This window comes from Pristiophorus japonicus, unplaced genomic scaffold (assembly GCF_044704955.1).
Source record: "Pristiophorus japonicus isolate sPriJap1 unplaced genomic scaffold, sPriJap1.hap1 HAP1_SCAFFOLD_99, whole genome shotgun sequence".
NCBI lineage: Eukaryota > Metazoa > Chordata > Chondrichthyes > Pristiophoridae > Pristiophorus > Pristiophorus japonicus.
The window spans coordinates 1507873-1519917 of record NW_027254919.1 but is presented as its reverse complement, the minus strand read 5'-3'; the positions used below and the strand labels follow the sequence as shown (position 1 = coordinate 1519917).

Sequence of the window (12045 nt, the reverse complement as noted above, 5' to 3'; positions counted from 1 at the left end):
TTTGTTGCCTTTGACATTGATGCTTGATCTGCAAGTCGAGTTTTCAAATCGTGTGTTCAACCGGCAGTTCCCTGTTCCAATCAGCAGAGGAAAAATTAGTTTGCTGTTTCATGCTGCATAATGTGTGCTGAGATTATCTGTGCAATAGGCATTCCTCAGGATGAATAAATGCAACGCCTTTTGAAATGCATGCAGTACATGGTTTGCACTCAACAAAACGTTGCATTTTCTTTTCATGCCAAGCATTATGCATGAATTCATTGCAATGCCAACGCACGTTTTACCTGGCAAGACTGAAGTACAATCTGTGCTGAACAGTGTGAAACAGAAACAGATATTATGAGAAGCCATTGCCTCAACGGCATCTGTGTGAATTGCTCTGCATCGATAATTAACAGACCGTAAAGAGGTGAAACTGACGCTGTGAATGCAAAAAGGACAATCCAAAGTGTAATGTTGGAATTGATTTGGCAGATTTTGAGAAAGCTTTCAAATGTTTTGGCATAGTTGGTTCCATGGTGTAATGGTGAGCACTCTGGACTCTGAGTCCAGCGATCCGAGTTCAAATCTCGGTGGAACCTGAATGTTTGTTGTCCCAGCTGCTGAAAATTTGGACCAAGCATGTAGAAGGCTGCTGTTTGGCAGTTTTGTTGCCTTTGTCATTGATGCTTGATCTGCAAGTCGAGTTTTCAAATCCTGTGTTCAACCGGCAGTCAGCTGTTCCAATCAGCAGAGTCGAAATTAGTTTGCTGTTTAATGCTGCCTTTGCCTGCACAATGTGTGCTGAGATTATCTGTGCAATATGCACTCCGCAGCATGAATAAACGCAATGCCTTTTGAAATGCATGGATTGCACTCAACAAAACGTTGCATTTTCTTTTCATGCCAAGCATTTTGCATGAATGCATTGCAATGCCAACGCACGTTTTACCTGCCAAGACTGAAGTACAGTCTGTGCTGAACAGTGTGAAACAGAAACAGATATTATGAGAAGCCATTGCCTCAACGGCATCTGTGTGAATTGCTCTGCATCGATAATTAACAGACCGTAAAGAGGTGAAACTGACGCTGTGAATGCAAAAAGGACAATCCAAAGTGTAATGTTGGAATTGATTTGGCAGATTTTGAGAAAGCTTTCAAATGTTTTGGCATAGTTGGTTCCATGGTGTAATGGTGAGCACTCTGGACTCTGAATCCAGCGATCCGAGTTCAAATCTCGGTGAAACCTGAATGTTTGTTGTCCCAGCTGCTGAAAATTTGGACCAAGCATGTAGAAGGCTGCTGTTTGGCAGTTTTGTTGCCTTTGTCATTGATGCTTGATCTGCAAGTCGAGTTTTCAAATCGTGTGTTCAACCGGCAGTTAGCTGTTCCAATCAGCAGAGTAGAAATTAGTTTGCTGTTTAATGCTGCCTTTGCCTGCACAATGTGTGCTGAGATTATCTGTGCAATATGCACTCCGCAGCATGAATAAACGCAATGCCTTTTGAAATGCATGGACTGCACTCAACAAAACGTTGCATTTTCTTTTCATGCCAAGCATTTTGCATGAATGCATTGCAATGCTAACACACGTTTTACCTGGCAAGATTGAAGTACAATCTGTGCTGAACAGTTTGAAACAGAAACAGCTATTTGAGAACCCATAGCCTCAATGGCATCTGTGTGAATTGCTCTGCATCGATAATTAACAGACCGTAAATAGGTGAAACTGACGCTGTGAATGCAAAAATATCAATCCAAAGTGTAATGTTGGAGTTGATTTTGTAGATTTTGAGGAATGTTTCAAATGGGCGACCGTAGTTGATTGCATGGTGAAATGGTGAGCACTCTGGACTCTAAACTCTAGCAATCCTGGTTCAAATCTCAGGGGAGCCTGAATGCTTGTTGTCCCAGCTGCTGGAAATTCAGGTCAAACAAGTAAAAAACTGCAGGTTTGCAGTTTTGTTGCCTTTGACATTGATGCTTGATCTGCAAGTCGAGTTTTCAAATCGTGTGTTCAACCGGCAGTTCCCTGTTCCAATCAGCAGAGGAAAAATTAGTTTGCTGTTTCATGCTGCATAATGTGTGCTGAGATTATCTGTGCAATAGGCATTCCTCAGGATGAATAAATGCAACGCCTTTTGAAATGCATGCAGTACATGGTTTGCACTCAACAAAACGTTGCATTTTCTTTTCATGCCAAGCATTATGCATGAATGCATTGCAATGCCAACGCACGTTTTACCTGCCAAGACTGAAGTACAATCTGTGCTGAACAGTGTGAAACAGAAACAGATATTATGAGAAGCCATTGCCTCAACGGCATCTGTGTGAATTGCTCTGCATCGATAATTAACAGACCGCAAATCGGTGAAACTGACGCTGTGAATGCAAAAAGGACAATCCAAAGTGTAATGTTGGAATTGATTTGGCAGATTTTGAGAAAGCTTTCAAATGTTTTGGCATAGTTGGTTCCATGGTGTAATGGTGAGCACTCTGGACTCTGAATCCAGCGATCCGAGTTCAAATCTCGGTGGAACCTGAATGTTTGTTGTCCCAGCTGCTGAAAATTTGGACCAAGCATGTAGAAGGCTGCTGTTTGGCAGTTTTGTTGCCTTTGTCATTGATGCTTGATCTGCAAGTCGAGTTTTCAAATCGTGTGTTCAACCGGCAGTTACCTGTTCCAATCAGCAGAGTAGAAATTAGTTTACTGTTTAATGCTGCCTTTGCCTGCACAATGTGTGCTGAGATTATCTGTGCAATATGCACTCCGCAGGATGAATAAACGCAATGCCTTTTGAAATGCATGGATTGCACTCAACAAAACGTTACATTTTCTTTTCATGCCAAGCATTTTGCATGAATGCATTGCAATGCTAACACACGTTTTACCTGGCAAGACTGAAGTACAATCTGTGCTGAACAGTTTGAAACAGAAACAGCTATTTGAGAACCCATAGCCTCAACGGCGTCTGTGTGATTTGCTCTGCATCGATAATTAACAGACCGTAAATAGGTGAAACTGACGCTGTGAATGCAAAAATATCAATCCAAAGTGTAATGTTGGAGTTGATTTTGTAGATTTTGAGGAATGTTTCAAATGGGCGACAGTAGTTGATTCCATGGTGAAATGGTGAGCACTCTGGACTCTAAACTCTAGCAATCCTGGTTCAAATCTCAGGGGAGCCTGAATGCTTGTTGTCCCAGCTGCTGGAAATTCAGGTCAAACAAGTAAAAAACTGCAGGTTTGCAGTTTTGTTGCCTTTGACATTGATGCTTGATCTGCAAGTCGAGTTTTCAAATCGTGTGTTCAACCGGCAGTTCCCTGTTCCAATCAGCAGAGGAAAAATGAGTTTGCTGTTTCATGCTGCATAATGTGTGCTGAGATTATCTGTGCAATAGGCATTCCTCAGGATGAATAAATGCAACGCCTTTTGAAATGCATGCAGTACATGGTTTGCACTCAACAAAACGTTGCATTTTCTTTTCATGCCAAGCATTATGCATGAATTCATTGCAATGCCAACGCACGTTTTACCTGGCAAGACTGAAGTACAATCTGTGCTGAACAGTGTGAAACAGAAACAGATATTATGAGAAGCCATTGCCTCAACGGCATCTGTGTGAATTGCTCTGCATCGATAATTAACAGACCGTAAAGAGGTGAAACTGACGCTGTGAATGCAAAAAGGACAATCCAAAGTGTAATGTTGGAATTGATTTGGCAGATTTTGAGAAAGCTTTCAAATGTTTTGGCATAGTTGGTTCCATGGTGTAATGGTGAGCACTCTGGACTCTGAATCCAGCGATCCGAGTTCAAATCTCGGTGGAACCTGAATGTTTGTTGTCCCAGCTGCTGAAAATTTGGACCAAGCATGTAGAAGGCTGCTGTTTGGCAGTTTTGTTGCCTTTGTCATTGATGCTTGATCTGCAAGTCGAGTTTTCAAATCGTGTGTTCAACCGGCAGTTAGCTGTTCCAATCAGCAGAGTAGAAATTAGTTTGCTGTTTAATGCTGCCTTTGCCTGCACAATGTGTGCTGAGATTATCTGTGCAATATGCACTCCGCAGCATGAATAAACGCAATGCCTTTTGAAATGCATGGATTGCACTCAACAAAACGTTGCATTTTCTTTTCATGCCAAGCATTTTGCATGAATGCATTGCAATGCTAACACACGTTTTACCTGGCAAGACTGAAGTACAATCTGTGCTGAACAGTTTGAAACAGAAACAGCTATTTGAGAACCCATAGCCTCAACGGCATCTGTGTGAATTGCTCTGCATCGATAATTAACAGACCGTAAATAGGTGAAACTGACGCTGTGAATGCAAAAATATCAATCCAAAGTGTAATGTTGGAGTTGATTTTGTAGATTTTGAGGAATGTTTCAAATGGGCGACCGTAGTTGATTGCATGGTGAAATGGTGAGCACTCTGGACTCTAAACTCTAGCAATCCTGGTTCAAATCTCAGGGGAGCCTGAATGCTTGTTGTCCCAGCTGCTGGAAATTCAGGTCAAACAAGTAAAAAACTGCAGGTTTGCAGTTTTGTTGCCTTTGACATTGATGCTTGATCTGCAAGTCGAGTTTTCAAATCGTGTGTTCAACCGGCAGTTCCCTGTTCCAATCAGCAGAGGAAAAATTAGTTTGCTGTTTCATGCTGCATAATGTGTGCTGAGATTATCTGTGCAATAGGCATTCCTCAGGATGAATAAATGCAACGCCTTTTGAAATGCATGCAGTACATGGTTTGCACTCAACAAAACGTTGCATTTTCTTTTCATGCCAAGCATTATGCATGAATGCATTGCAATGCCAACGCACGTTTTACCTGCCAAGACTGAAGTACAATCTGTGCTGAACAGTGTGAAACAGAAACAGATATTATGAGAAGCCATTGCCTCAACGGCATCTGTGTGAATTGCTCTGCATCGATAATTAACAGACCGCAAATCGGTGAAACTGACGCTGTGAATGCAAAAAGGACAATCCAAAGTGTAATGTTGGAATTGATTTGGCAGATTTTGAGAAAGCTTTCAAATGTTTTGGCCTAGTTGGTTCCATGGTGTAATGGTGAGCACTCTGGACTCTGAATCCAGCGATCCGAGTTCAAATCTCGGTGGAACCTGAATGTTTGTTGTCCCAGCTGCTGAAAATTTGGACCAAGCATGTAGAAGGCTGCTGTTTGGCAGTTTTGTTGCCTTTGTCATTGATGCTTGATCTGCAAGTCGAGTTTTCAAATCGTGTGTTCAACCGGCAGTTACCTGTTCCAATCAGCAGAGTAGAAATTAGTTTACTGTTTAATGCTGCCTTTGCCTGCACAATGTGTGCTGAGATTATCTGTGCAATATGCACTCCGCAGGATGAATAAACGCAATGCCTTTTGAAATGCATGGATTGCACTCAACAAAACGTTGCATTTTCTTTTCATGCCAAGCATTTTGCATGAATGCATTGCAATGCTAACACACGTTTTACCTGGCAAGACTGAAGTACAATCTGTGCTGAACAGTTTGAAACAGAAACAGCTATTTGAGAACCCATAGCCTCAACGGCGTCTGTGTGATTTGCTCTGCATCGATAATTAACAGACCGTAAATAGGTGAAACTGACGCTGTGAATGCAAAAATATCAATCCAAAGTGTAATGTTGGAGTTGATTTTGTAGATTTTGAGGAATGTTTCAAATGGGCGACAGTAGTTGATTCCATGGTGAAATGGTGAGCACTCTGGACTCTAAACTCTAGCAATCCTGGTTCAAATCTCAGGGGAGCCTGAATGCTTGTTGTCCCAGCTGCTGGAAATTCAGGTCAAACAAGTAAAAAACTGCAGGTTTGCAGTTTTGTTGCCTTTGACATTGATGCTTGATCTGCAAGTCGAGTTTTCAAATCGTGTGTTCAACCGGCAGTTCCCTGTTCCAATCAGCAGAGGAAAAATTAGTTTGCTGTTTCATGCTGCATAATGTGTGCTGAGATTATCTGTGCAATAGGCATTCCTCAGGATGAATAAATGCAACGCCTTTTGAAATGCATGCAGTACATGGTTTGCACTCAACAAAACGTTGCATTTTCTTTTCATGCCAAGCATTATGCATGAATTCATTGCAATGCCAACGCACGTTTTACCTGGCAAGACTGAAGTACAATCTGTGCTGAACAGTGTGAAACAGAAACAGATATTATGAGAAGCCATTGCCTCAACGGCATCTGTGTGAATTGCTCTGCATCGATAATTAACAGACCGTAAAGAGGTGAAACTGACGCTGTGAATGCAAAAAGGACAATCCAAAGTGTAATGTTGGAATTGATTTGGCAGATTTTGTGAAAGCTTTCAAATGTTTTGGCATAGTTGGTTCCATGGTGTAATGGTGAGCACTCTGGACTCTGAATCCAGCGATCCGAGTTCAAATCTCGGTGGAACCTGAATGTTTGTTGTCCCAGCTGCTGAAAATTTGGACCAAGCATGTAGAAGGCTGCTGTTTGGCAGTTTTGTTGCCTTTGTCATTGATGCTTGATCTGCAAGTCGAGTTTTCAAATCGTGTGTTCAACCGGCAATTACCTGTTCCAATCAGCAGAGTAGAAATTAGTTTACTGTTTAATGCTGCCTTTGCCTGCACAATGTGTGCTGAGATTATCTGTGCAATATGCACTCCGCAGGATGAATAAACGCAATGCCTTTTGAAATGCATGGATTGCACTCAACAAAACGTTGCATTTTCTTTTCATGCCAAGCATTTTGCATGAATGCATTGCAATGCTAACACACGTTTTACCTGGCAAGACTGAAGTACAATCTGTGCTGAACAGTTTGAAACAGAAACAGCTATTTGAGAACCCATAGCCTCAACGGCGTCTGTGTGATTTGCTCTGCATCGATAATTAACAGACCGTAAATAGGTGAAACTGACGCTGTGAATGCAAAAATATCAATCCAAAGTGTAATGTTGGAGTTGATTTTGTAGATTTTGAGGAATGTTTCAAATGGGCGACAGTAGTTGATTCCATGGTGAAATGGTGAGCACTCTGGACTCTAAACTCTAGCAATCCTGGTTCAAATCTCAGGGGAGCCTGAATGCTTGTTGTCCCAGCTGCTGGAAATTCAGGTCAAACAAGTAAAAAACTGCAGGTTTGCAGTTTTGTTGCCTTTGACATTGATGCTTGATCTGCAAGTCGAGTTTTCAAATCGTGTGTTCAACCGGCAGTTCCCTGTTCCAATCAGCAGAGGAAAAATTAGTTTGCTGTTTCATGCTGCATAATGTGTGCTGAGATTATCTGTGCAATAGGCATTCCTCAGGATGAATAAATGCAACGCCTTTTGAAATGCATGCAGTACATGGTTTGCACTCAACAAAACGTTGCATTTTCTTTTCATGCCAAGCATTATGCATGAATTCATTGCAATGCCAACGCACGTTTTACCTGGCAAGACTGAAGTACAATCTGTGCTGAACAGTGTGAAACAGAAACAGATATTATGAGAAGCCATTGCCTCAACGGCATCTGTGTGAATTGCTCTGCATCGATAATTAACAGACCGTAAAGAGGTGAAACTGACGCTGTGAATGCAAAAAGGACAATCCAAAGTGTAATGTTGGAATTGATTTGGCAGATTTTGAGAAAGCTTTCAAATGTTTTGGCATAGTTGGTTCCATGGTGTAATGGTGAGCACTCTGGACTCTGAGTCCAGCGATCCGAGTTCAAATCTCGGTGGAACCTGAATGTTTGTTGTCCCAGCTGCTGAAAATTTGGACCAAGCATGTAGAAGGCTGCTGTTCGGCAGTTTTGTTGCCTTTGTCATTGATGCTTGATCTGCAAGTCGAGTTTTCAAATCCTGTGTTCAACCGGCAGTCAGCTGTTCCAATCAGCAGAGTAGAAATTAGTTTGCTGTTTAATGCTGCCTTTGCCTGCACAATGTGTGCTGAGATTATCTGTGCAATATGCACTCCGCAGCATGAATAAACGCAATGCCTTTTGAAATGCATGGATTGCACTCAACAAAACGTTGCATTTTCTTTTCATGCCAAGCATTTTGCATGAATGCATTGCAATGCCAACGCACGTTTTACCTGCCAAGACTGAAGTACAGTCTGTGCTGAACAGTGTGAAACAGAAACAGATATTATGAGAAGCCATTGCCTCAACGGCATCTGTGTGAATTGCTCTGCATCGATAATTAACAGACCGTAAAGAGGTGAAACTGACGCTGTGAATGCAAAAAGGACAATCCAAAGTGTAATGTTGGAATTGATTTGGCAGATTTTGAGAAAGCTTTCAAATGTTTTGGCATAGTTGGTTCCATGGTGTAATGGTGAGCACTCTGGACTCTGAATCCAGCGATCCGAGTTCAAATCTCGGTGGAACCTGAATGTTTGTTGTCCCAGCTGCTGAAAATTTGGACCAAGCATGTAGAAGGCTGCTGTTTGGCAGTTTTGTTGCCTTTGTCATTGATGCTTGATCTGCAAGTCGAGTTTTCAAATCGTGTGTTCAACCGGCAGTTACCTGTTCCAATCAGCAGAGTAGAAATTAGTTTACTGTTTAATGCTGCCTTTGCCTGCACAATGTGTGCTGAGATTATCTGTGCAATATGCACTCCGCAGGATGAATAAACGCAATGCCTTTTGAAATGCATGGATTGCACTCAACAAAACGTTGCATTTTCTTTTCATGCCAAGCATTTTGCATGAATGCATTGCAATGCTAACACACGTTTTACCTGGCAAGACTGAAGTACAATCTGTGCTGAACAGTTTGAAACAGAAACAGCTATTTGAGAACCCATAGCCTCAACGGCATCTGTGTGAATTGCTCTGCATCGATAATTAACAGACCGCAAATCGGTGAAACTGACGCTGTGAATGCAAAAAGGACAATCCAAAGTGTAATGTTGGAATTGATTTGGCAGATTTTGAGAAAGCTTTCAAATGTTTTGGCATAGTTGGTTCCATGGTGTAATGGTGAGCACTCTGGACTCTGAGTCCAGCAATCCGAGTTCAAATCTCGGTGGAACCTGAATGTTTGTTGTCCCAGCTGCTGAAAATTTGGACCAAGCATGTAGAAGGCTGCTGTTTGGCAGTTTTGTTGCCTTTGTCATTGATGCTTGATCTGCAAGTCGAGTTTTCAAATCCTGTGTTCAACCGGCAGTCACCTGTTCCAATCAGCAGAGTAGAAATTAGTTTGCTGTTTAATGCTGCCTTTGCCTGCACAATGTGTGCTGAGATTATCTGTGCAATATGCACTCCGCAGCATGAATAAACGCAATGCCTTTTGAAATGCATGGATTGCACTCAACAAAACGTTGCATTTTCTTTTCATGCCAAGCATTTTGCATGAATGCATTGCAATGCCAACGCACGTTTTACCTGCCAAGACTGAAGTACAATCTGTGCTGAACAGTGTGAAACAGAAACAGATATTATGAGAAGCCATTGCCTCAACGGCATCTGTGTGAATTGCTCTGCATCGATAATTAACAGACCGTAAAGAGGTGAAACTGACGCTGTGAATGCAAAAAGGACAATCCAAAGTGTAATGTTGGAATTGATTTGGCAGATTTTGAGAAAGCTTTCAAATGTTTTGGCATAGTTGGTTCCATGGTGTAATGGTGAGCACTCTGGACTCTGAGTCCAGCGATCCGAGTTCAAATCTCGGTGGAACCTGAATGTTTGTTGTCCCAGCTGCTGAAAATTTGGACCAAGCATGTAGAAGGCTGCTGTTTGGCAATTTTGTTGCCTTTGTCATTGATGCTTGATCTGCAAGTCGAGTTTTCAAATCGTGTGTTCAACCGGCAGTTAGCTGTTCCAATCAGCAGAGTAGAAATTAGTTTGCTGTTTAATGCTGCCTTTGCCTGCACAATGTGTGCTGAGATTATCTGTGCAATATGCACTCCGCAGGATGAATAAACGCAATGCCTTTTGAAATGCATGGATTGCACTCAACAAAACGTTGCATTTTCTTTTCATGCCAAGCATTTTGCATGAATGCATTGCAATGCTAACACACGTTTTACCTGGCAAGACTGAAGTACAATCTGTGCTGAACAGTTTGAAACAGAAACAGCTATTTGAGAACCCATAGCCTCAACGGCGTCTGTGTGATTTGCTCTGCATCGATAATTAACAGACCGTAAATAGGTGAAACTGACGCTGTGAATGCAAAAATATCAATCCAAAGTGTAATGTTGGAGTTGATTTTGTAGATTTTGAGGAATGTTTCAAATGGGCGACAGTAGTTGATTCCATGGTGAAATGGTGCGCACTCTGGACTCTAAACTCTAGCAATCCTGGTTCAAATCTCAGGGGAGCCTGAATGCTTGTTGTCCCAGCTGCTGGAAATTCAGGTCAAACAAGTAAAAAACTGCAGGTTTGCAGTTTTGTTGCCTTTGACATTGATGCTTGATCTGCAAGTCGAGTTTTCAAATCGTGTGTTCAACCGGCAGTTCCCTGTTCCAATCAGCAGAGGAAAAATTAGTTTGCTGTTTCATGCTGCATAATGTGTGCTGAGATTATCTGTGCAATAGGCATTCCTCAGGATGAATAAATGCAACGCCTTTTGAAATGCATGCAGTACATGGTTTGCACTCAACAAAACGTTGCATTTTCTTTTCATGCCAAGCATTATGCATGAATTCATTGCAATGCCAACGCACGTTTTACCTGGCAAGACTGAAGTACAATCTGTGCTGAACAGTGTGAAACAGAAACAGATATTATGAGAAGCCATTGCCTCAACGGCATCTGTGTGAATTGCTCTGCATCGATAATTAACAGACCGTAAAGAGGTGAAACTGACGCTGTGAATGCAAAAAGGACAATCCAAAGTGTAATGTTGGAATTGATTTGGCAGATTTTGTGAAAGCTTTCAAATGTTTTGGCATAGTTGGTTCCATGGTGTAATGGTGAGCACTCTGGACTCTGAATCCAGCGATCCGAGTTCAAATCTCGGTGGAACCTGAATGTTTGTTGTCCCAGCTGCTGAAAATTTGGACCAAGCATGTAGAAGGCTGCTGTTTGGCAGTTTTGTTGCCTTTGTCATTGATGCTTGATCTGCAAGTCGAGTTTTCAAATCGTGTGTTCAACCGGCAATTACCTGTTCCAATCAGCAGAGTAGAAATTAGTTTACTGTTTAATGCTGCCTTTGCCTGCACAATGTGTGCTGAGATTATCTGTGCAATATGCACTCCGCAGGATGAATAAACGCAATGCCTTTTGAAATGCATGGATTGCACTCAACAAAACGTTGCATTTTCTTTTCATGCCAAGCATTTTGCATGAATGCATTGCAATGCTAACACACGTTTTACCTGGCAAGACTGAAGTACAATCTGTGCTGAACAGTTTGAAACAGAAACAGCTATTTGAGAACCCATAGCCTCAACGGCGTCTGTGTGATTTGCTCTGCATCGATAATTAACAGACCGTAAATAGGTGAAACTGACGCTGTGAATGCAAAAATATCAATCCAAAGTGTAATGTTGGAGTTGATTTTGTAGATTTTGAGGAATGTTTCAAATGGGCGACAGTAGTTGATTCCATGGTGAAATGGTGAGCACTCTGGACTCTAAACTCTAGCAATCCTGGTTCAAATCTCAGGGGAGCCTGAATGCTTGTTGTCCCAGCTGCTGGAAATTCAGGTCAAACAAGTAAAAAACTGCAGGTTTGCAGTTTTGTTGCCTTTGACATTGATGCTTGATCTGCAAGTCGAGTTTTCAAATCGTGTGTTCAACCGGCAGTTCCCTGTTCCAATCAGCAGAGGAAAAATTAGTTTGCTGTTTCATGCTGCATAATGTGTGCTGAGATTATCTGTGCAATAGGCATTCCTCAGGATGAATAAATGCAACGCCTTTTGAAATGCATGCAGTACATGGTTTGCACTCAACAAAACGTTGCATTTTCTTTTCATGCCAAGCATTATGCATGAATTCATTGCAATGCCAACGCACGTTTTACCTGGCAAGACTGAAGTACAATCTGTGCTGAACAGTGTGAAACAGAAACAGATATTATGAGAAGCCATTGCCTCAACGGCATCTGTGTGAATTGCTCTGCATCGATAATTAACAGACCGTAAAG

The 12045-nt window shown here is 41.9% G+C and overlaps 11 non-coding genes across 11 annotated transcripts; all 11 read left to right on the top strand.

Moving 5' to 3' along the window:
* Positions 1-509: 509 nt before the first annotated feature.
* trnaq-cug (transfer RNA glutamine (anticodon CUG)) lies at positions 510-581 on the top strand. Its single transcript has one exon. It is a non-coding gene; the product is annotated as a tRNA-Gln (tRNA).
* Positions 582-1156: 575 nt separating this feature from the next.
* On the top strand, positions 1157-1228 carry trnaq-cug (transfer RNA glutamine (anticodon CUG)). The gene has a single exon. It is a non-coding gene; the product is annotated as a tRNA-Gln (tRNA).
* Positions 1229-2449: 1221 nt separating this feature from the next.
* Positions 2450-2521, top strand: trnaq-cug (transfer RNA glutamine (anticodon CUG)). The gene has a single exon. It is a non-coding gene; the product is annotated as a tRNA-Gln (tRNA).
* Positions 2522-3742: 1221 nt separating this feature from the next.
* Positions 3743-3814, top strand: trnaq-cug (transfer RNA glutamine (anticodon CUG)). The gene has a single exon. It is a non-coding gene; the product is annotated as a tRNA-Gln (tRNA).
* A 1221-nt stretch (positions 3815-5035) lies between these two features.
* trnaq-cug (transfer RNA glutamine (anticodon CUG)) lies at positions 5036-5107 on the top strand. Its single transcript has one exon. It is a non-coding gene; the product is annotated as a tRNA-Gln (tRNA).
* Positions 5108-6328: 1221 nt separating this feature from the next.
* Positions 6329-6400, top strand: trnaq-cug (transfer RNA glutamine (anticodon CUG)). The gene has a single exon. It is a non-coding gene; the product is annotated as a tRNA-Gln (tRNA).
* Positions 6401-7621: 1221 nt separating this feature from the next.
* On the top strand, positions 7622-7693 carry trnaq-cug (transfer RNA glutamine (anticodon CUG)). Its single transcript has one exon. It is a non-coding gene; the product is annotated as a tRNA-Gln (tRNA).
* Positions 7694-8268: 575 nt separating this feature from the next.
* Positions 8269-8340, top strand: trnaq-cug (transfer RNA glutamine (anticodon CUG)). Its single transcript has one exon. It is a non-coding gene; the product is annotated as a tRNA-Gln (tRNA).
* A 574-nt stretch (positions 8341-8914) lies between these two features.
* On the top strand, positions 8915-8986 carry trnaq-cug (transfer RNA glutamine (anticodon CUG)). Its single transcript has one exon. It is a non-coding gene; the product is annotated as a tRNA-Gln (tRNA).
* A 575-nt stretch (positions 8987-9561) lies between these two features.
* Positions 9562-9633, top strand: trnaq-cug (transfer RNA glutamine (anticodon CUG)). Its single transcript has one exon. It is a non-coding gene; the product is annotated as a tRNA-Gln (tRNA).
* A 1221-nt stretch (positions 9634-10854) lies between these two features.
* On the top strand, positions 10855-10926 carry trnaq-cug (transfer RNA glutamine (anticodon CUG)). Its single transcript has one exon. It is a non-coding gene; the product is annotated as a tRNA-Gln (tRNA).
* Positions 10927-12045: the final 1119 nt, after the last annotated feature.